The sequence below is a fragment of the Ranitomeya imitator genome, chromosome 3 (assembly GCF_032444005.1).
Source record: "Ranitomeya imitator isolate aRanImi1 chromosome 3, aRanImi1.pri, whole genome shotgun sequence".
Lineage (NCBI taxonomy): Eukaryota > Metazoa > Chordata > Amphibia > Anura > Dendrobatidae > Ranitomeya > Ranitomeya imitator.
In genome coordinates, this window is record NC_091284.1 from 593,899,782 (window position 1) to 593,923,632 (window position 23,851).

The window sequence follows — 23,851 nt, forward strand, 5'->3', positions numbered from 1 at the left end:
CCCCCTCCACCAAAACCGGGGCAGGAGGCTCAACAGATGGAACCATAGGTGCCACGTATCTCCGCAACAACGACCTATGGAATACATTATGTATGGAAAAGGAGTCTGGGAGGGTCAAACGAAAAGACACAGGATTGAGAACCTCAGAAATCCTATACGGACCAATAAAACGAGGTTTAAATTTAGGAGAGGAAACCTTCATAGGAATATGACGAGAAGATAACCAAACCAGATCCCCAACACGAAGTCGGGGACCCACACGGTGTCTGCGATTAGCGAAAAGTTGAGCTTTCTCCTGGGACAAGATCAAATTGTCCACTACCTGAGTCCAGATCTGCTGCAACCTATCCACCACAGAATCCACACCAGGACAGTCCGAAGACTCAACCTGTCCTGAAGAGAAACGAGGATGGAACCCAGAATTGCAAAAAAATGGAGAAACCAAGGTAGCCGAGCTGGCCCGATTATTAAGGGCGAACTCAGCCAACGGCAAAAAGGACACCCAATCATCCTGGTCTGCAGAAACAAAACATCTCAGATATGTTTCCAAGGTCTGATTGGTTCGTTCGGTCTGGCCATTAGTCTGAGGATGGAAAGCCGAGGAAAAAGATAGGTCAATGCCCATCCTACCACAAAAGGCTCGCCAAAACCTTGAAACAAACTGGGAACCTCTGTCAGAAACAATATTCTCAGGAATGCCATGCAACCGAACCACATGCTGAAAGAACAAAGGTACCAAATCAGAGGAGGAAGGCAATTTAGCCAAGGGCACCAGATGGACCATTTTAGAAAAGCGATCACAGACCACCCAAATGACTGACATCTTTTGAGAAACGGGAAGGTCAGAAATGAAATCCATCGAAATATGTGTCCAAGGCCTCTTTGGGACCGGCAAGGGCAAAAGCAACCCACTGGCACGAGAACAGCAGGGCTTAGCCCTAGCACAAATCCCACAGGACTGCACAAAAGTACGTACATCCCGTGACAGAGATGGCCACCAGAAGGATCTAGCCACTAACTCTCTGGTACCAAAGATTCCAGGATGACCAGCCAACACCGAACAATGAAGTTCAGAGATAAGTTTATTAGTCCACCTATCAGGGACGAACAGTTTCTCTGCTGGACAACGATCAGGTTTATTCGCCTGAAATTTTTGCAGCACCCGCCGCAAATCAGGGGAGATGGCAGACACAATGACTCCTTCCTTGAGGATACCCGCTGGCTCAGATAAACCCGGAGAGTCGGGCACAAAACTCCTAGACAGAGCATCCGCCTTCACATTTTTAGAGCCCGGAAGGTACGAAATCACAAAGTCGAAGCGGGCAAAAAATAACGACCAACGGGCCTGTCTAGGATTCAAGCGCTTGGCAGACTCGAGATAAGTCAAGTTCTTATAATCAGTCAATACCACCACGCGATGCTTAGCTCCTTCAAGCCAATGACGCCACTCCTCGAATGCCCACTTCATGGCCAGCAACTCTCGATTGCCCACATCATAATTACGCTCAGCGGGCGAAAACTTCCTGGAAAAGAAAGCACATGGTTTCATCACTGAGCAATCAGAACCTCTCTGTGACAAAACCGCCCCTGCTCCAATCTCAGAAGCATCAACCTCGACCTGGAACGGAAGAGAAACATCTGGCTGACACAACACAGGGGCAGAACAAAAACGACGCTTCAACTCCTGAAAAGCTTCCACAGCAGCAGAAGACCAATTAACCAAATCAGCACCCTTCTTGGTCAAATCGGTCAATGGTTTGGCAATGCTAGAAAAATTACAGATGAAGCGACGATAAAAATTAGCAAAGCCCAGGAACTTTTGCAGACTTTTCAGAGATGTCGGCTGAATCCAATCCTGGATGGCTTGGACCTTAACTGGATCCATCTCGATAGTAGAAGGGGTAAAGATGAACCCCAAAAATGAAACTTTCTGCACACCGAAGAGACACTTTGATCCCTTCACAAACAAAGAGTTAGCACGCAGGACCTGAAAAACCATTCTGACCTGCTTCACATGAGACTCCCAATCATCTGAGAAGATCAAAATGTCATCCAAGTAAACAATCAGGAATTTATCCAGATACTCACGGAAGATGTCATGCATAAAAGACTGAAACACAGATGGAGCATTGGCAAGTCCGAACGGCATCACTAGATACTCAAAATGACCCTCTGGCGTATTGAATGCAGTTTTCCATTCATCTCCTTGCCTGATTCTCACCAGATTATACGCACCACGAAGATCTATCTTAGTGAACCAACTAGCCCCCTTAATCCGAGCAAACAAGTCAGATAACAATGGCAAGGGATACTGAAATTTAACAGTGATCTTATTAAGAAGGCGGTAATCAATACACGGTCTCAGCGAACCATCCTTCTTGGCTACAAAGAAGAACCCTGCTCCCAGTGGTGATGACGATGGGCGAATATGTCCCTTCTCCAGGGATTCCTTCACATAACTGCGCATAGCGGCGTGTTCGGGCACGGATAAATTAAATAATCGACCTTTAGAGAATTTACTACCAGGAATCAAATTGATAGCACAATCACAATCCCTATGCGGAGGTAGAGCATCGGACTTGGGCTCTTCAAATACATCCTGATAATCAGACAAGAACTCTGGGACCTCAGAAGGGGTGGATGACGAAATCGACAAAAATGGAACATCACCATGTACCCCCTGACAACCCCAGCTGGATACCGACATGGAATTCCAATCCAATACTGGATTATGGGTTTGTAGCCATGGCAACCCCAACACGACCACATCATGCAGATTATGCAACACCAGAAAGCGAATAACTTCCTGATGTGCAGGAGCCATGCACATGGTCAGCTGGGCCCAGTATTGAGGTTTATTCTTGGCCAAAGGTGTAGCATCAATTCCTCTCAATGGAATAGGACACCGCAAAGGCTCGAAGAAAAACCCACAACGTTTAGCATAATCCAAATCCATAAGATTCAGGGCAGCGCCCGAATCCACAAATGCCATGACAGAAAACGACGACAAAGAGCATATCAAGGTAATGGACAGAAGGAATTTGGACTGTACAGTACCAATGATGGCAGACCTAGCGGACCGCCTAGTGCGCTTAGGACAATCAGAAATAGCATGAGTGGAATCACCACAGTAGAAACACAGACCATTCAGACGTCTGTATTCCTGCCGTTCAACTCTAGTCATAGTCCTATCGCACTGCATAGGCTCAGGTTTAACCTCAGGCAGTACCGCCAAATGGTGCACAGATTTACGCTCGCGCAAGCGTCGACCGATCTGAATGGCCAAAGACAAAGACTCATTCAAACCAGCAGGCATAGGAAATCCCACCATGACATCCTTAAGAGCCTCAGAGAGACCCTTTCTGAACAAAGCTGCCAGCGCAGATTCATTCCACTGAGTGAGTACTGACCATTTCCTAAATTTCTGACAATATACTTCTATATCATCCTGACCCTGGCACAAAGCCAGCAAATTTTTCTCAGCCTGATCCACTGAATTAGGCTCATCGTACAGCAATCCGAGCGCCAGGAAAAACGCATCGACACTACTCAATGCAGGGTCTCCTGGCGCAAGAGAAAATGCCCAGTCTTGAGGGTCGCCGCACAAAAAAGAAATAATAATCAAAACCTGTTGAATAGGATTACCAGAAGAATGAGGTTTCAAGGCCAGAAATAGCTTACAATTATTTTTGAAACTTGGAAACTTAGTTCTATCTCCAAAAAACAAATCAGGAATAGGAATTCTTGGTTCTAACATAGATTTCTGATCAATAGTATCTTGAATTTTTTGTACATTTATAACGAGATTATCCATTGAAGAGCACAGACCCTGAATATCCATGTCCACACCTGTGTCCAGAATCACCCAAATGTCTAGGGGAAAAAAAAAATGAACACAGAGCAGAAAAAAAAAAAAAAAATGATGTCAGAACTTTTTCTTTCCCTCTATTGAGAATCATTAGTTGGCTCCTTGTACTGTTATGTTTGCTAATAACAGGTGTTATGAAGGCAATCCAGAAACACAGTGTGCTTAGCGATCAGAGCGCACACAGTGATCTGACAAATACCCAAAAATACAAGAACGAGCTCTGAGACGTGAAACTCTGTAGACTGCACACCTGATCCTATCCTAAACACAACTAAAAGCGGCTGTGGATTGCACCTAACAACTACCTAGGCAACTCGGCACAGCCTAAGAAACTAGCTAGCCTGAAGATAGAAAAATAGGCCTGACTTGCCCCAGAGAAATTCCCCAAAGGAAAAGGCAGCCCCCCACATATAATGACTGTGAGTAAGATGAAAAGACAAAACGTAGGGATGAAATAGATTCAGCAAAGTGGGGCCCGATATTCTAGGACAGAGCGAGGACAGTAAAGCGAACTTTGCAGTCTACAAAAAACCCTAAAGCAAAACCACGCAAAGGGGGCAAAAAAAACCCACCGTGCCGAACTAATGGCACGGCGGTACACCCTTTGCGTCTCAGAGCTTCCAGCAAAACAAAAGACAAGCTGGACAGAAAAAAAGCAACAAAAAAGCAAAAAGCACTTAGCTATACAGAGCAGCAGGTGACAGGAACAATCAGGAGAAGCTCAGATCCAACACTGAAACATTGACAAGGAGCAAGGATAGCAGCATCAGGCGGAGTTAAGTAATGAAGCAGTTAACGAGCTCACCAGAACACCTGAGGGAGGAAGCTCAGAAGCTGCAGTACCACTTGTGACCACAGGAGTGAATTCAGCCACAGAATTCACAACAGGGCAGCTACTGGCAAACGTCAGCAGGCTGTATTGGCTATGAAGTGTTTGGGCGACAACAGACACACCGCGGAAGTTCTGTCCGAGTTCTTGCAGAAAGAAACGCAGTCGTGGCTGGCCACTGTAGATCTTGAGGCAGGCAAGGTAGTGAGTGATAACGGAAGGAATTTCATGGCTGCCATCTCCCTTTCCCAACTGAAACACATTCCTTGCCTGGCTCACACCTTAAACCTGGTGGTGCAGTGCTTCCTGAAAAGTTATCCGGGGTTATCCGACCTGCTCCTCAAAGTGCGTGGACTTTGCTCACATATCCGCCGTTCGCCCGTACACTCCAGCCGTATGCAGACCTATCAGCGTTCTTTGAACCTTCCCCAGCATCGCCTAATCATAGACGTTGCAACAAGGTGGAACTCAACACTGCACATGCTTCAGAGACTGTTGTGAACAGAGGCGGGCTGTTATGTTTTTGTGGGAGGATACACATACACGGGCAGGCAGTAGGATGGCAGACATGGAGTTGTCAGGTGTGCAGTGGTCGAAGATTCAAGACATGTGTCAAGTCCTTCAGTGTTTTGAGGAATGCACATGGCTGGTTAGTGCAGACAACGCCATAATAAGCATGAGCATCCCCCTAATGCGTCTGCTGATGCAAAGTTTGACGCACATAAAGGATCAGGCGTCTGCAGCTGAGGAAGAGGAAAGCCTTGATGACAGTCAGCCATTGTCTGGCCAGGGCAGTGTACAGGACGAGGTAGCGGGCGAAGAGGAGGAGGAGGACGAGGAGGATGATGGGGATGATTATATTTTTAATGAGGAAGCTTTTCCGGGGCCACTGGAAATTGGTGGCGCGGCAAGGCCGGGTTCTGGTTTTTTGAGGGACACAAGTGACGTGAATTTGCCTGAAACTGCCCCTCAACCAAGCACAACCGCAGATTTGAGAACTGGAACTTTGGCCCACATGGCGGATTATGCCTTACGTATCCTCAAAAGGGACACACGCATAACTAAAATGATGAATGATGACGATTACTGGTTGGCCTGCCTCCTTGATCCTCGCTATAAAGGCAAATTGCAAAATATAATGCCACATGAGAACTTGGAACTAATATTAGCAACCAAACAATCAACTCTTGTTGACCATTTGCTTCTGGCATTCCCTGCACACAGCGCCCGTGATCGTTCTCACACGAGCTGCAGGGGCCAGCAGACCAGAGGAGTTAGAGGGGCAGAAATCAGAAGTGGCATTGGCCAGAGGGGTTTTCTGACCAGGTTGTGGAGTGATTTTGCTATGACCGCAGACAGGACAGGTACTGCAGCATCAATTCAAAGTGACAGGAGACAACATTTGTCCAGTATGGTTACAAACTATTTTTCATCCCTTATCGATGTTCTCCCTCAACCGTCATTCCCATTTGATTACTGGGCATCAAAATTAGACACCTGGCCAGAATTGGCAGAATATGCATTGCAGGAGCTTGCTTGCCCGGCAGCTAGTGTCCTATCAGAAAGAGTATTCAGTGCTGCAGGTTCAATACTAACAGAAAAAAGGACTCGTCTGGCTACCCAAAATGTAGATGATCTAACCTTCATTAAAATGAACCACAACTGGATTTCGAAATCTTTTGCCCCACCTTGCCCGGCTGACACCTAGCTTTCCTATGAAAAGGTCTTGCCTGTGGACTATTCTGAATGCCTTTTCCAATCTCGTAATTTTCTGCACCTGATTGTCCAGCATACGACATGTTTACACCTCACTAAATGGCCAAACTCCCCACACGGGGCCGTGGTATCGACACTTGGCGACAGCACCCGTGAGAGTGCAGTTTGTCTGAAGAGGTGGGTGAGCCCACTTTTGGTCGACGGCACTGCCACTGGGTCCCTCCTAGTACAATAAAGTGTCTCTGGCGGTGGTGGTGCGCACCCAACGTCAGACACACCGTTGTAATATGAGGGGCCCTGGGCCTGTACCGCCGGCCACAAGACAGTTTCCCCCCACCCCAGCTCAAACAGTGCTCTACCACTTGCAAAATTATCTCACAGCTCCACCAATGTTTAGTCTATGCGCTGACATCCTTCAATGCCTGCCACTGACAATACCATTGTATTGACATTTTTGTTATGTTAGGCCTTCGATGCCTGTCTGTGGTCACTCCTTCCACTAGGCCTCCACTGACCACACCACTGCTGCCCGTGTACCCCTGTAACCAATTTAAAATTGCCTACAGCCATGTGTTATTATTTTAGGCCTTCGATGCCTGTCTGCGGTGACTCCTTCCACTAGGCCTCCACTGATCACACCACTGCTGCTCATGTACCCCTGGAACCAATTTAAAATTGCCTACAGCCATGTGTTATTATTTTAGGCCTTCGATGCCTGTCTGCGGTGACTCCTTCCACTAGGCCTCCACTGACCACACCACTGCTGCCCGTGTACCCCTGGAACCAATTTAAAATTGCCTACAGCCATGTGTTATTATTTTAGGCCTTCGATGCCTGTCTGCGGTCACTCCTTCCACTAGGCCTCCACTGACCACACCACTGCTGCCCGTGTACCCCTGGAACCAATTTAAAATTGCCTACAGCCATGTGTTATTATTTTAGGCCTTCGATGCCTGTCTGCAGTCACTCCTTCCACTAGGCCTCCACTGACCACACCACTGCTGCCCGTGTACCCCCGGAACCAATTTAAAACTGCCTACAGCCATGTGTTATTATTTTAGGCCTTCGATGCCTGTCTGTGGTCACTCCTTCCACTAGGCCTCCACTGACCACACCACTGCTGCCCGTGTACCCCTGGAACCAATTTAAAATTGCCTACAGCCATGTGTTATTATTTTAGGCCTTCGATGCCTGTCTGCGGTCACTCCTTCCACTAGGCCTCCACTGACCACACCACTGCTGCCCGTGTACCCCTGTAACCAATTTAAAATTGCCTACAGCCATGTGTTATTATTTTAGACCTTCGATGCCTGTCTGCGGTGACTCCTTCCACTAGGCCTCCACTGACCACACCACTGCTGCCCGTGTACCCCTGGAACCAATTTAAAATTGCCTACAGCCATGTGTTATTATTTTAGGCCTTCGATGCCTGTCTGTGGTCACTCCTTCCACTAGGCCTCCACTGACCACACCACTGCTGCCCGTGTACCCCTGGAACCAATTTAAAATTGCCTACAGCCATGTGTTATTATTTTAGGCCTTCGATGCCTGTCTGTGGTCACTCCTTCCACTAGGCCTCCACTGACCACACCACTGCTGCCCGTGTACCCCTGGAACCAACATCAGAAAATATAAAAATAAGTATTTTGCTTATAAAAAAGAAAATACTGGAGAGATATCAAATGCAGACATTTTAACATTAAAAACAAACACATACAACAAAAATCTGGTACAGTACTAAAAATGGCCACCAGCTACAATAACTTTCTCCTGCAAGTAGTTAACTGAAAGGTTTTTTCAATTTTAAACACAGATATGGCATCCACCGAGTGTTGTCCTGTCGCGTCTTCTTTATATTATTGCCAAGAAGATGCAAAACAATGAAAATAATAAAATCATTATTTACCAAAAAAATAGAGTAAGTCAAAACCACATTGCAAATAAACATTCATTACACATAAAGAAGCAGGGCACGTCCGAGGGTGAGTATATACCTAATAAGAATATAATCACCCTCGGACGCGCCCTGCTTCTTTCCGACAGCCTTCCTTCCTAAGAATCAGCCCTTCCGTGGTGTAGAGAGAGGGTTTGTTACACTCCAAGGTGTTCCCCAGGTTGCCTTTCCTGAGCTTCGATCTTCCGGCTCTCGTTTAGTAGTTGTTGGAAACTACGCTGCATTGGGCCTACAAATTGGGTATGGGGTGTAGAGAGATGGTGTGTTCCACTCCAAGGTGTTCCCCAGGTTGCCTTTCCTGAGCTTCGATCTTCCGGCTCTCGTTTAGTAGTTGTTGGAAACTACGCTGCATTAGGCCTACAAATTGGGTATGGGGTGTAGAGAGATGGTGTGTTCCACTGTAGAGAGATGGTGTGTTCCACTCCAAGGTGTTCCCCAGGTTTCCTCTCCATTGCTTCGATCTTCCGGCTCTCGTTTAGTAGTTGTTGGAAACTACGCTGCATTAGGCCTACAAATTGGGTATGGGGTGTAGAGAGATGGTGTGTTACACTCCAAGGTGTTCCCCAGGTTTCCTCTCCATTGCTTCGATCTTCCGGCTCTCGTTTAGTAGTTGTTGGAAACTACGCTGCATTAGGCCTACAAATTGGGTATGGGGTGTAGAGAGATGGTGTGTTACACTCCAAGGTGTTCCCCAGGTTTCCTCTCCATTGCTTCGATCTTCCGGCTCTCGTTTAGTAGTTGTTGGAAACTACGCTGCATTAGGCCTACAAATTGGGTATGGGGTGTAGAGAGATGGTGTGTTCCACTGTAGAGAGATGGTGTGTTCCACTCCAAGGTGTTCCCCAGGTTTCCTCGCCAATGCTTCGATCATCATGCTCTCGTTTAGTAGTTGTTGGAAACTACGCTGCATTAGGCCTACAAATTGGGTATGGGGTGTAGAGAGATGGTGTGTTCCACTCCAAGGTGTTCTCCAGGTTGCCTTTCCTGAACTTCTATCTTCAGGCTCTCATTAAATTGTGGTTAAACGGAACAACTGCATTTGGCGTACTAGTTGGTTTGGGGCCTACTATCGGTGTCTGCCGCTCCTTGCTGTTCTCCTGGTTTCCTGTCCTGAAATTCCGTTTTCAGGTGCTCGTTAAGTAGTTGTTAATGTTAGACTGCATTTGGCCTACTAGTTGGGTTGGGGACTACTATCGGTGTCTGCCACTCCTTGCTGTTCTCCTCCACTGAACAAAGCTGTGCCGCCTGTTTACTACTGTTGCCAATTTTGAACTGCATTTCGACTACTTACTGATTTGGGCCTACTCTCTGTGTCAGCCTCTCATTCCAGTTGTCCTCCACTGCAATGCCCCCTGATTAGTCCTGTGTTACCAATTTTGAACTGCATTTAGCCCACTTTATTCTTTGGGCCTATATCTGTGTTTCCTCCTCATCCTGCCCATTGCCCAGCCAGTGATAGATGAGTCTGCTGGTACATTGACCCATAACGCAACATTTCCCGTGCACGCTACACTGCAAGATTGTGACCCTGCTGAAAGTCAGGTCCCCCTTCCCGCATACCATACCACCTTACACGGGGACAAACAGGAAGGTGCAGATGAAAGTGCAGGTTCCTTCATCAGGTGGGGGGAGGAATACTAGTTGGCGACGTCACTGGCACAGGGCCTCTCATGGTACGCAAAAGTGTTGCTGCCGGTGGGAGGCGCCCCCGCCGTGCAAACACACCGCTGTACTTTGAGGGGCCCTGTGCCAGTGCCAATGCCAACGAGTGGGCCCCCCTGCTTGCTCAGGTTCACAGCACTTGCAAAGTTGAAATACTTACCTCTCCCTGCTCCACTGCCGTGACGTGGTCCAGATTTCCTGGGCCCACTAATTACTTGAACCAGCCCTACCCACCACAACTTTAGCCAAATGACCCCCAATTTCAAATGCCTTCCAATTATTATAAGGTAAATTACGCTTGACAAGCTTCATTAAGAAGAATGGATGGTTTTGACATTAAAATGGGCACTCTAGGTGTTTTCCTGGCCCCCACTCACTGCCGACTATGCTGCCCCATTGACTTGCATTGGGTTTCGTGTTTCGGTCGATCCCGACTTTACGTCATAATCGGCCGATTTCACTCGACCCGACTTTTGAGATAGTCGGGTTTCGCGAAACCCGGCTCGACTCTAAAAATGTCAAGGTCGCTCAACTCTAGTAGGGGTATTTAAAGAACGACTTGCACTCACAACAAACACACGTATTAAATTGTACACTAGCGCATGGCCGTGCGGTCATGCGCAGTTTATATAGTTGCAGGACAGGAAGCTGCCACAGAAACTTTGCCCTTCCAAGACCTGCCAAGAGGACCAATAGAATGCGCTGCAGAGTCTGAGCACATGACCCTCGATCTCCAACGGGAGATCTTGCCCTGGGCATGCTCAGTGTGCGCAGACAAGGACTTAGTCCCAGAGAAGTCCACTCGCTGCTGACCAGTATAGGCTTTACAGGCAGAAGCTGGAGAAGCAGCAGTAACTCTTCTCACAGAGTCAGACTGAGCGAGACGCTGGGATCGACGTCCCTGCTGAGCAGGCTCCACTGCGGCTGGAGGAGATTGGGAGACCGCAGCGGAGACGGATCGAGATTCCCCCTGTGCAGCAGAAGAAACTCGACTCCTAACACACTTAGTGCCAATTTAAATCTCCCTTTTTTGGGGGGGAGACTGCAACAAACTCAGGCCCAGTGTATTACACTACACAATGTAAGTGGCAGAACGTGGCTGGAAGATATATCAAAAAATACAAGGGCTGTAGTACAATTTCAATCTCCCTACAATGATCTCAGGACAAGTAAGGCAGCAATAATAAGGACTGCTGCACACAAAAGTGTGGACAAATAAACAAGAGAACTGTGCAGAAAGGAGCAACAGGATTTTTGCTTTTAAAAAAGCTTTTAAAAAAGCAGTTGGTTTGCACAGCGGCATACAAACAGCAATGCAGCTATCAGGGAGCCTTGTAAGGCAGCCTAATAAGCTACAGCGCTGATGAACAAAAATATAAACTCCACTGTCCTTGCAAATAAAAGGTGGTGTTGGACATTGGAAATCGCTACAGCACAAGCAGTTTAGGTTCATCTTCCCTCCCTAACTATATCTCTTCTTCTGATGCAGCTGCAGCAACCTCTCCCTATGCTAAGATCGGCTGAAGTAAGATGGCGGTCGGCGTGCACGCCCCTTTATATCCCCTGTGATGCTGCAGAAGGCAAGCCAATCACTGTAATGCCCTTCTCTAAGATGGTGAGGACCGAGACCTATGTCATCACGCTGCCCACACTCTGCATCCTCCTTCATTGGATGAGAAATTATGCTGAAAACATCATACGAAACGCGCCTTTGGCGCGCTGATCGCCGACCTCATGGCCGATCCCACACTAGGACCGGGTCGGGTTTCACAATTTTTCAATTTGTCCGATCCGTTTCGCTCAACCCTAGTGCTGATGCATCACACAAATCAGATTACAAAAATAATTAAATGCAGGTTGTAATGTAAAAAAGGTTAAAAAAAGGGGGTGAATACTTTTGCAGGCCAACAATATAATAATAATAGGCAATCAGATGATTGCTGAACTAAGGAAATTATTTAAAATTAAGCTTTTTAAGATTACAATAAAAGCAATTTGATCCATTGTCTTTTTATCTATTCAAAATAAAGAATTAAAACTATAAAATAAACTTAATTTTGTCCCTCCTGCCACATCTGTAAATGTCTGAATTATAAAAAGTATAAAATTAATTTACCAGTATGCTAAACACTATAAAGAGTAAAAAAAAATATAGAATTGTGTTTTTTTCTGTCTTCATACCTTCCTTAAAATACAATAAAAGTATCATGTGAACCCTTAAATTGGCACCAATTAAACCTTCAGATCACCGTATAAAAAACAAGCTCTCAAACAGTGGTATTCTCCAAGAATCATACTGACCCGCTGAATCATGTTTATAAGTCATTTTTACCAAACAATAAATATTATAAAAATAAAACTCTCAAAAGATTACTGGAATTTCATGCATAATTTGAATAAAATACTTTATGGAGATATACAAGGGCACCTATGAGGGTATAAAAGGGCTGCGGAAACCCCATTTACATGCTTTAAAACAGTGTTTCTCAACTCCAGTCCTCAAGACTCACCAACAGGTCATGTTTTCAGGATTTCCTTAGTATTGCATAGCTGATGGAATTAATGCTTGATCAGGTGATGAAATTATCACCTGTGCCATATTAAGAATATCCTGAAAACTTGACCTTTTGGTGGGTCTTGACTGGAGTTGAGAAACACTGCTTTAAAAGGTGATAGACATGATTTATAAAGTATACAACTGGTGAAGGATTCCTGCTAAACTTCACTTTCCATTTCTCAACCTAAACCTCCAGTTTACATAAATCCCTCAGTAATATTAAATTATCCCCTCAAAATTGATAAAGTTTCAGAGTTTAGTATCATCTGCAAATTTAGAAATTTTATTCTGCATGCCCTCCATGAGGTCATCAGTAAATATGTTGAAAAGACAAGGATCCAGTAGAGACCCCTTTGGTGCCCCACTTCCAACTGTGACCCAATCTATGTGTATTCCATTAATATCCAGTTTCCTTAACAGAACTTGTTGTAAACCCAATTACTTAAATATGCTCCTAATCCTTTTGATGTAATTTTAGGCATTATGATTTATGTACTGAGCCTTGTAGAATGCTGATGTAGCGTTCAAACACTTCACACTTGTATCACCTCAAAGCATTGTCTATCTGTGAACCAAACAATAACTTGAAATTCCTAAGAACTCTACTGACCTCTTCTCTCTGGTTTATTCTTGATAATAATAATAATTTTCTACAGTTCTCTATATTTAGTCAACTCATTACATTTGTTACAAGTTTTATGCAACTTCTCATTGTAAAATTCACTAAAAGGAAGAAATAAAATACAGAATACTGGAATTAAATGTAATAAAGTAATAAAATTTGATTAAGTATAACATAGTTCCAACAAGGGTTAATTAAGTAAAAATATAGATAATATAATAGGCACAAAAATTATGACAACTAAACTTTACTGCATATAGAAACTTAGTTCCAAAAGGGGTAAGTCTCAGACATTCACATATCAAATAGAAAGGCACAATTCCAAATTTACTTTTATTCTTCTACAATTTAACACCATATTTAGCATACTGCATACTACATGTATCATAGACAATATAAATAGCACAGTAAATGTTATAAACCGATAGAAAAGCTGAATAGAATAATGAACATATTACTTAGAGATTCATTTTGAAATTCTAATTATGTCAAAATCACTCAAAATGAAACTTTTCAAAGACTCTTTCAAGCAAAACAAACTTTTTTAATTTTGGTAATGGCTTTTTTGGCCTTCTTTCAAAGATAACATATGCATCTTTATTGTCTTCTTTTACATTGCATCACCGTACAATGGTATTCAGAGCAAATATTCCATTTGAACTCTAAAAACTTTACATTATACATGAATTCATTTTATTATCTACGAGAACAATGCCTGATGCTCAATAATATAATAAGGTAATTCAACTGTATCCAGTTTTGGTTTTCAATGTCTATTTTCTGAATTCATAAAATACATATTCTGATTAATTGGAACTTTCAATGGCCAAATTAAAATCATACAGGAAACAGCAATGCTAATAATTGCCAAAATGTTTTCCTGTTACTTTATGTTCCCTTGTGACTTGGCAATGCAAGTAATGTAAGTCTGAATATTCAGCTCCTACATAACACATGCTGAAGAGTAAGGCATTGCCGGTTCTTCACTCATTCTTAGAACATTTAACAAGCTGCTTGCAAGCTAATAAAATAGCTTCACAATAAGTGAATGAAACTGAAGATTATTGAAAAGAATGTGTAGTTTCAAAATGAATCAAATGATTGGTTATAATAGATGCTTTGGTTATACTGCTAATTACCTATTTATCTTACATGACTTGAGTTGGCCTACTAAAGATGTTAATTAGAAAGTACATGTCAAGGGCATCCTGTCATACCTGGGTAATAGGATTATGCCAAGTCAAAAAATGAATAGGGATTTAAAAAACAAAAAAACATTCAAGTGTCAAATTAATATTGTATTGCTTCCTGACATTTATAGGAAAGTGGAGTCTGACATGGAAGGAAGCACAGTTGAACAAATGAACAGCATTTGGCTCATAAGTTTTCACTTAAATAATAGATGATGGAACACACAGTACAACCTTACCAACATAAAATGTGTGATCTTATATGGAGGTTGGTCACTCATGTCAACAATATCCGACTGTTTTGTTATTTGAATGGATTACAAAATATGACCTCAGCTACATTATGAATCTATAAAGGATAAAAAAATAAATACAGAACTGTCTTAGCAGAATATTTCCCTCCTGCTACACATACTTTAAGAAAACAACATTAAATTTTACTTTAAAAAAAAATAGTATTATGAAATTGCCTGCTTTGCAAAGCTATACGTAAAGCTGCCCAATTAAGATATAATTGATGTTAGATTTTTATTATTCATTTTAAATGCATTTTCCATTGATTGAAGCCCTTTAGGTTTGTTTACTTATTTTTTGGTATGCAGTTATTATAAAACAATAACTGGAATCATTTATGGCAAAGGTTTTTATGTAATTTGAAAACTATAGTTGTCATTTGTCTACACTATTTGTTATCAGGAACTATCTTGAAAAATTAAGAACATATTTGGGTTTGTGTGTGTTTTCGTGTTGTTTTATCATTCAGAGTATTTTTCTTAATTCTTTTAATAGAGAAAGTGAATTTTCAATTAGATTTACAATGCTACAGTTCCAAAGACATACTGATAGGGAATTTAGATTGTGAGCCCCATTGGGGACAGCGATGATAATGTCTGTAAAGCGCTGCGGAATATGTTAGTGCTATATAAAAATAATGATTATTAAACATTATTAATATAGTTTTAGGCAGGTGTTGAAGAAATGCTGAATGGTAATAAGTTCAAAAATAGATGTGTTAATAGTTCATTTGTATCAATAAATGCAAAGTAGAAGAGAGAAAAAGCTAAATTACACTTTTGCTCAAAAGTTTACATACGGCTTCAGAATTTTTGCTTTCTTGTCCTTTTTTCAGAGAATATGAATGATAACACCAAAACTTTTTCTCCACTCATGGTTAGTGGTTGGGTGAAGCCATTTCTTGGCAAACTACTGTGTTTTCTCTTTTTAAATCATAATGACAACCCAAAACATTCAAATGACCCTGATGAAAAGTTTACATACCCTGGTGATTTTGACCTGATAAAATGCACAGAAGTTGGCACAAATGAGCTTGAATGGCTACTAAAGGTAACATCCTCACCTATTATATGTTTGCTTTTAATCAGCGTGAGTGCATAAAAGCTGAATGAGTTTCTGGGATCCAGACAGACTCTTACATCTTTCATCCAGCTACTGACATTTATGGATTGTGAGTCATAGGGAAAGTAAAAGAATTGTATCAGGATCCTGTCAGCAGCGGCAAACTGCCACGGGAAAACAGAAGGACCTGTGATCATGTGACCATAGGGGGTAATGCTTAGCATCCTGCTACTGGAGAGGAATGTAGGATGCTACAGGGACCCTGGAACATAGGAAAGGGGTCATACACAAGGGTCATACACAGAGAGGGCAGTGTGGTACAGAAGGGCCGAGCAGAGAATAGTCAGAACGTAGGCAAGGAGTCATACATGGAGATAGCAGCGCAGTACAGGAGGGACAGGTAGAACTATAAATGGGGACAGAACAAGATCAGATCCAGACAAGCTTACAGTAGCACAGGCACAAAGCTCAGGCACAACAGTGTCACACACACTCGGCCAAGCGTCACAGTATAAGCGACAGGAAATGGACCCACAATGAGGCTATAAGAGGCCTCCCAGAATCCCAGAGAGAGGCCATCCAGATTAACCTCTGAACTACCTAATTCCACAAACTAAGCAGTTCATGACAAATTGTCAACGGATGTATGGGAAAAGGAAGTTGAACTATGTAAAACATTTAAGAGATTAAAAAGGATATCAAATGAATAGCTAATGACAGTCTGCAGCATTCAAACTGTGATTAACAAATGTAAAATCATGGGCTCTGTAAAAACCAAACCACAGTCTGGTAGACCAACAAATATTTCATCCACAACTTCCAAGAAAATTGTCGGGGGTGCAAATAAAAACCCAGCAATAACAATACTCTGGACCAGGTTTTCTCCTGTCCCGGCTCACTGCATGACTTTACTAACTCCCGTCTCCCACTTTCAGACCACAACCTTCTTTCCTTCTCTGTGAAGAATTGTACCATTAATACCCAGCAGCTTATGGACAATCTCCACACATCTTTAGCCCCCATCTCCTCCCTCTCCTGTCCAGAATTAGCACTGTCACACTTCAATAACACACTGAAGAATGGCCTAGATGAAGCAGCACCTTCTACACAGCAGAAAGACCAGACACAGGCAACGGCAGCCCTGGCACACAATGCAAACACGCTTTCTTCAGCGCTGCTCAAGGTGTGCTGAGTGGCAGTGGAGAAAATCTCTCTTAGCAGAAGACTTCATCTACTATAAGTTCATGCTCAAAATGTATAAAGCTGGGTTCACATTGCGTTATGGGCGTCCGTTAGACTGACTACGTTACACCGTGGTGAAAAGTAGTCCGTTAATGCCGCCACTGAATGCAATGTCGGATGCATTGCTAGCGCATGCCCACAATGGGCTTGCGCTAGCCATGTGCTGTCATTGAGTGACAGACCCCGAGACGCGGGCTGCAGCATTTCCGGGTCTGTCACCCCTAGCGCAGATAGAGCTAGCAGATGCTCTATCTGCGCTAGCGCGCTGCCATAATGGCACTTGCGTATGTGTTTAACGGGCTGCTATTAACGCAATGTGAACCCAGCCTAACTCTGCCCTTCACCTGGCCAAACAATCGTACTTCACCACCCTCATCACCCCACTATCCAACAACCCAAAATGACTTTTTGAAACCTTAAACTGCCTCCTGAAACCTAAAGTACAGGCCCCCATCACCAACCTCTGCGGTGAGGATCTGGCTACTTATTTCTTAGAAATAAATCAACCACATCCATCAGGATATCTCAGCCAAATCTCCTCAGTGCCTGGATCCCCTTCCCTGTCACACCTCAAGCTCACTAGACATCTTTGAGCCTGTTTCAGAAGAAGAAGTTTCCAAGCTCCTTGCTTCTGCTCGGCTTACAACCTGCATGAGTGACCCCGCTCCTTCACATCTCCTGCAGTCTGTCTCACCAGTGGTCACCACTCACCTGACTAAAATATTTAACCTCTCTCTTTCTTCAGGTATCTTTCCCTCCTCATTAAAACATGCCATCATAACCCCTTTACTTAAAAAGCCTTCCCTAGATCAGAACTGCACTGCTAACTGCAGACCTAGCTCTAACCTTTCCTTCATCTCTAAACTCCTGGAACACTTGATCCACTTCCGTCGAACCCACTATCTCTCAGATAACTCTCTTCTCGACCCTATCTGGTTTACAGTCTTTCCACTCCACTGAACTGCCCTCACTGAAGTCTCTGATGATCTAATAACAGCTAAATCCAAAGGTTATTGCTCCCTGCTGATTCTCCTGGATCTCTCTGCTGCATTTGACACTGTGGATCACCAGCTTCTCCTCACTATGCTCCGCTCTGTAGGCCTCAAGGACACAGCCCTCTCCTGGTTCTCCTCCTACCTCTCTGACCGCTCCTTCACTGCATCTTTTGCCGACTCCTCTTCCTCTCCTCGTCCCTTTACTATCGGGGTTCTGCAGGGCTCAGTCCTAGGCCCCCTCCTCTTCTCTCTATACACTGCCCTATTGGACAAACAATCAGCAGATTTGGGTTTCAGTATCATCTCTATGCTGATGACACCCAATTATACACTTCTTCCCCTGACATCACCCCTACCCTATTTCAAAATACCCAGGATTGTCTGTCTGCTGTCTCGAACATCCCTCTATCTGAAACTTAATCTCTCCAAAACTGAACTTCTTGTGTTTCTCCCCTCTACTAACCTCACTCTACCTAACAATGAAATAACCCTGGAAGGTTCAACCATAACTCCAAAGCAGCATGCCGGCAGTCTTGGGGTCAAATTCGACACCAAACTTTCCTTTACTCCCTATATCCGATCACTCACTCGCTCTTGTCACCTGCATCTTAAAATCAACTCCAAAATCCGACTTTTTCTCACCTTTGAAACTTCTAAGACTCTTACTGTCGCTCTTATTCATTCTTGTCTGGACTACTGCAACTCTCTTCTGATCGGTCTCCCTCTTACCAAACTTTCTCCTCTCCAATCCATCTATCATTGAGTGGTGAAAAAGTTTTGGTGTAATCATTCATATTCTCTGAAAAAAACAAAAACACATGGGGGCTACTTGCACAGTGAACAAGTCTGTAGATACCTGTTCACACCACCAAGAAACTTGAAGACACAAAAAGAGCACAGCGAGGTCAAAAATACTCTGTTGCAAAGAAGTCACAGTAAATGAGCAGGTGCTAGTCAAAAAATGAAAAAAATACAGGGTATTTAGTTAATAAGTTTTTTTTTGCAAAAAAATGTATTTTAAGCTGCTCCACCAATCACCAAGGTATACCCATAATAGAGCAGTCCTATCTAATGTATATAATCCCTATCTGATGTATTTAAAAACCTGATCATCTGTATAGTACCTGTATAAGCAGGGTTCAGAGAGAAAATATCCATGTGGACATGCAGGATGGAACAGCTTTAGTGCAAATGGCCCACAGAGAAGTGGTGGACTCCCCAGTCTTGTAGAAACAAGAGAACAGTTATAGAACCAAAAACACATGGGCTACTTGCACAGTGAACAAGTCTGTAGAAACCTGTTCACACCACCAAGAAACTTGAAGACACAAAAAGAGCGCAGTGAGGTCAAAAATACTCTGCTGTAAAGAAGTCACAGTAAATGAGCAAGTGCTAGTCAAACACTGAAAAAAATACAGGTTATTTAGTTAATATGTTTTTTTGAAAAAAAAAATGTATATTAAGCTGCTCCACCAATTGCCAAGGTATACCCATAATAGAGCAGTCCTATCTAATGTATATAATCCCTATCTGATGTATTTAAAAACCTGATCATCTGTATAGTACCTGTATAAGCAGGGTTCAGAAAGAAAATATCCATGTGGACATGCAGGATGGAAGAGCTTTAGTGCGAATAGCCCACAGAGGAGTGGTGGACTCCCCAGTCTTGTAGAAACAAGAGAACAATTATAGAACCAAAAACATATGGGCTACTTGCACAGTGAACAAGTCTGTAGAAACCTGTTCACACCACCAAGAAACTTGAAGACACAAAAAAAGCACAGTGAGGTCAAATATCCTCTGCTGTAAAGAAGTCACAGTAAATGAGCAAGTGCTAGTCAAAATATGAAAAAAATACAGGGTAATTAGTTAATATATTTTTTTGCAAAAAAATGTATATTAAGCTGCTCCACCAATTGCCAAGGTATACCCATAATAGAGCAGTCCTATCTAATGTATATAATCCCTATCTGATGTATTTAAAAACCTGATTATCTGTATAGTACCTGTATAAGCAGGGTTCAGAGAGATAATATCCACGTGGACATGCAGGATGGAAGAGCTTTAGTGCAAATAGCCCACAGAGGAGTGGTGGACTCCCCAGTCTTGTAGAAACAAGAGAACAATTATAGAACCAAAAACACATGGGCTACTTGCCACTTTCTGCCACAGAAAATATATTCTAATACAGTGGACCAGATTTATTCCCTAGTCTCCCTGGAGGAAAAAAAAAAGGGTGCAGATATAAATTGGCAAATCTGTATCAGTGGCAGTCCTGTGTGTGGCATCTGTGTCTCATTTTCTGGCACAGAAAAAATACAGTCTAACAGTGGGCCTGATTTCTTGCCAATTCTCCCATAAATAAAAAAAATAGTGGGAGATTAAGATTGGCAATTTTGCCTCAGTGCCAGTCCTGTGTGTGCCACCTGTCTCAAATTTTGTGCCACATTAAACTTAGTGACTAATACTGGGCCAGATTTCTTTTCAATTCTCCCTGAAAAAATCAAAATAGTGGGAGATTAAGATTGGCATTTCTGCCTCATTGCCAGTGCTGCGTGTGCCACCTGTCTCAAATTTTGTGCCACATTAAACCTAGTGTGTAATACTGGGCCAGATTTCTTTTAAATTCTCCCTGAAAAAAAAAATTTGTGGGAGATTAAGATTGGCATTTCTGCTTCAGTGCCAGTCCTGTGTGTGCCACCTGTCTCAAATTTTGTGCAACATTGAACCTAGTGTGTAACACTGGGCCAGATTTTTTGACAATTCTCCCTGAAATAAAAAATTGTTAGAGATTAAGATTGGCAATTCTGCCTCATTGCCAGTGCTGTGTGTGGCATATTTCTCTAATTTTGTGCCACAGAACATATACTGTATAAGAGTGGGCCACATTTCTTCAATATTCTTCCAGAAAAAATAAAAAGGGGGAGATTTTTATTGGTAGTGTCTGCATCAGCGTCAGTCCTGTTAGTGGCATATCTGTCTGCCAATGAAGCTGTGTACTGTTATACATTGGGCCTGATTTTCCCTGCAGTCTCACCCACCTATAAAGGGATCTATAAATCCAACAGAAGTTTGAGTTCACCTTGTAACTGGTTTTACAGTAACAAATACCGTTAGTTTGGTTACGTTTTTCAAACAATGAGGAAGTCTGGTGGAAGAGGTCGTGGCCGTGGGCGGTCATTGCCAGCTGGTAATGATGGTAGTGGTGGTGGAGCATCAGGTGGTCGTGGGAAAAGCAATATAGCACCTAAGTCTCGAGTTGTTGAGCCTGGTTCGTCGTCTGGCTACACAAGGCCTCGAACTCTCCCTTTTCTGGGAGTAGGAAAACCGCTTTTAAAGCCAGAGCAGCAAGAACAAGTTTTGGCTTTCCTTGCTGACTCAGCCTCTAGCTCTTTCGCCTCCTCTTCTGAAACTGCTAAATGTAAAAGCAGCGCGTCGTTAGTGGATGTTCACGGTCAGGGACAAGTCGCTTCCTTGTCTTCTTCACCAAGAACAACAGAGAAGGATGCGTCAGGCGACACAACGGGTTACTCCATGGAGCTTTTTACACATACCGTTCCTGGGTTAGAAAGTGAAACAGTTAACAGGCCATGCCCATTACAAGTTGAATCGGACATGAAGTGCACAGATGCGCAGCCACAGCCAGATTACTATGCTGTTCCTTTGACTCAGACCAGAACATTGCCCTCACAGTGTACTGATCCAGAATCAGACACTGATGAGACTATGGTGCCCCGTCACAAATGCTATACCACCGGCTTACACGGTGACACAGACGAAGTTGCACACGAGATAGAAGAGGAGGTCATAGATGACCCAGTTGTTGACCCCGATTGGCAGCCATTGGGGGAACAGGGTGCAGGTGGCAGTAGCTCTGAAGCGGAGGAGGAGGAGCCGCAGCAGACATCAACATCGCAACAGGTTCTATCTGCCAGGCCCCTATCTGGCCAAAAACGCGTGGCAAAACCAAAACCAGTTGTAGGACAGCGTGTCCATCCGGTTAAAGCTCAGTCTGCAATGCCTGAAAAGGGATCCGAGGCTCGAAAGAGTGCAGTCTGGCATTTTTTTTAAACAACATCCAAATGATCAGCGCAAAGTCATCTGTTAAAAATGTGAAACAACCTTAAGCAGAGGTCAGAATCTTCAAAGTCTAAATACAAGTTGCATGCATAGACATTTAACCACCATGCATTTGCAAGCCTGGACTAACTACCAAACGTCCCTTAAGGTTGTAGCACCCTCGGCCAATGAAGCTAGTCAGCAACGCTACATGCCTTCCCTCATTGTAAGCCCACCATTTCCCGCACCACCTGCAGTAAATGTGCAGGTATCGTCGCCAGGCCAAAGCAGTCAGGGAATCACCAGTTTCATAGTAGGAAACACTGCATATAGGGCACCAGCAAGAATACCATCTCCAACCCTCTCTCAGTCTGCCATGTCCACCGGCACCCCCGGTAGTTCCACGATCTGCAGCTCTCCAGTCCAACTCACCCTACATGAGATTCTCGTTAGGAAAAGGAAGTACTCATCCTCACATCCGCGTACACAGGGTTTGAACGCCCACATTGCTAGACTAATCTCATTAGAGATGATGCCCTACCGGTTAGTTGAAAGCAAAGCTTTCAAAGCCCTGATGGACTACGCTGTACCATGCTACGAGCTACCCAGTCGACACTTCTTTTCGAGAAAAGCCATGCCAGCCCTCCACCAGCATGTAAAAGACCGCATCGTCCATGCACTCAGGCAATCTGTGAGTACAAAGGTGCACCTGACAACAGATGCATGGACCAGTAGGCATGGCCAGGGACGTTACGTGTCCATCACGGCACACTGGGTTAATGTGGTGGATGCAGGGTCCACAGGGGACAGCAATATTGGGACAGTTCTGCCTAGCCCACGGTCTAGGAAACAGTTGGCTGTAGGCGTTCGCTGCCCCCCCTCCTCCTCGTCCTCCTGCAGAAGCGAGAACTCGTCCACAGACCGCAGTCGCACAACCACTCCGTCCACAGCTGCCACTGTTGCACACAAGGTGTCCCATTATGGGACAGCTAGTGGCAACCATCAGCAGGCTGTATTGGCAATGAAGTGTTTGGGCGACAACAGACACACCGCGGAAGTTCTGTGCAGAAAGAAACTCAGCCATGGCTGGGCACTGTACATCTTGTGGCAGGCAAGGTATTGAGTGATAACGGAAGGAATTTTATGGCTGCCATAGCCCTTTCCCAACTGAAACACATTCCTTGCCTGGCTCACACCTTAAACCTGGTGGTGCAGTGCTTCCTGAAAAGTTATCCGGGGTTACCCGACCTGCTCCTCAAAGTGCGCAGACTTTGCACGTATATCCGCCGTTCGGCCGTACACTCCAGCCGTATGCAGAACCATCAGCGGTCTATAAACCTTCCCCAGCATCACCTAATCATCGACGTTACAACAAGGTGGAACTCCACACTGCACATGCTTCAGAGACTGTGCGAACAGAGGCGTGATGTTATGTATTTGTGGGAGGATACACATACACGGGCAGGCAGTTGGATGGCAGACATGGAGTTGTCAGGTGTGCAGTGGTCGAAGGTACAAGACCTGTGTCAAGTCCTTCAGTGTTTTGAGGAATGCACACGGCTGGTTAGTGCAGACAATGCCATAATAGGCATGAGCATCCCCCTAATGCATCTGCTGATGCAAAGTTTGACACACATAAAGGAGCAGGCGTCTGCAGCCGAGGAAGAGGATAGCCTTGATGACAGTCAGCCATTGTCTGGTCAGGGCAATCTACAGATGACGAGGTAGCGGGCGAACAGGAGGGGGAGGACGAGGAGGATGATGGGGATGAGTATTTTTTGAATGAGGAAGCTTCTCCGGG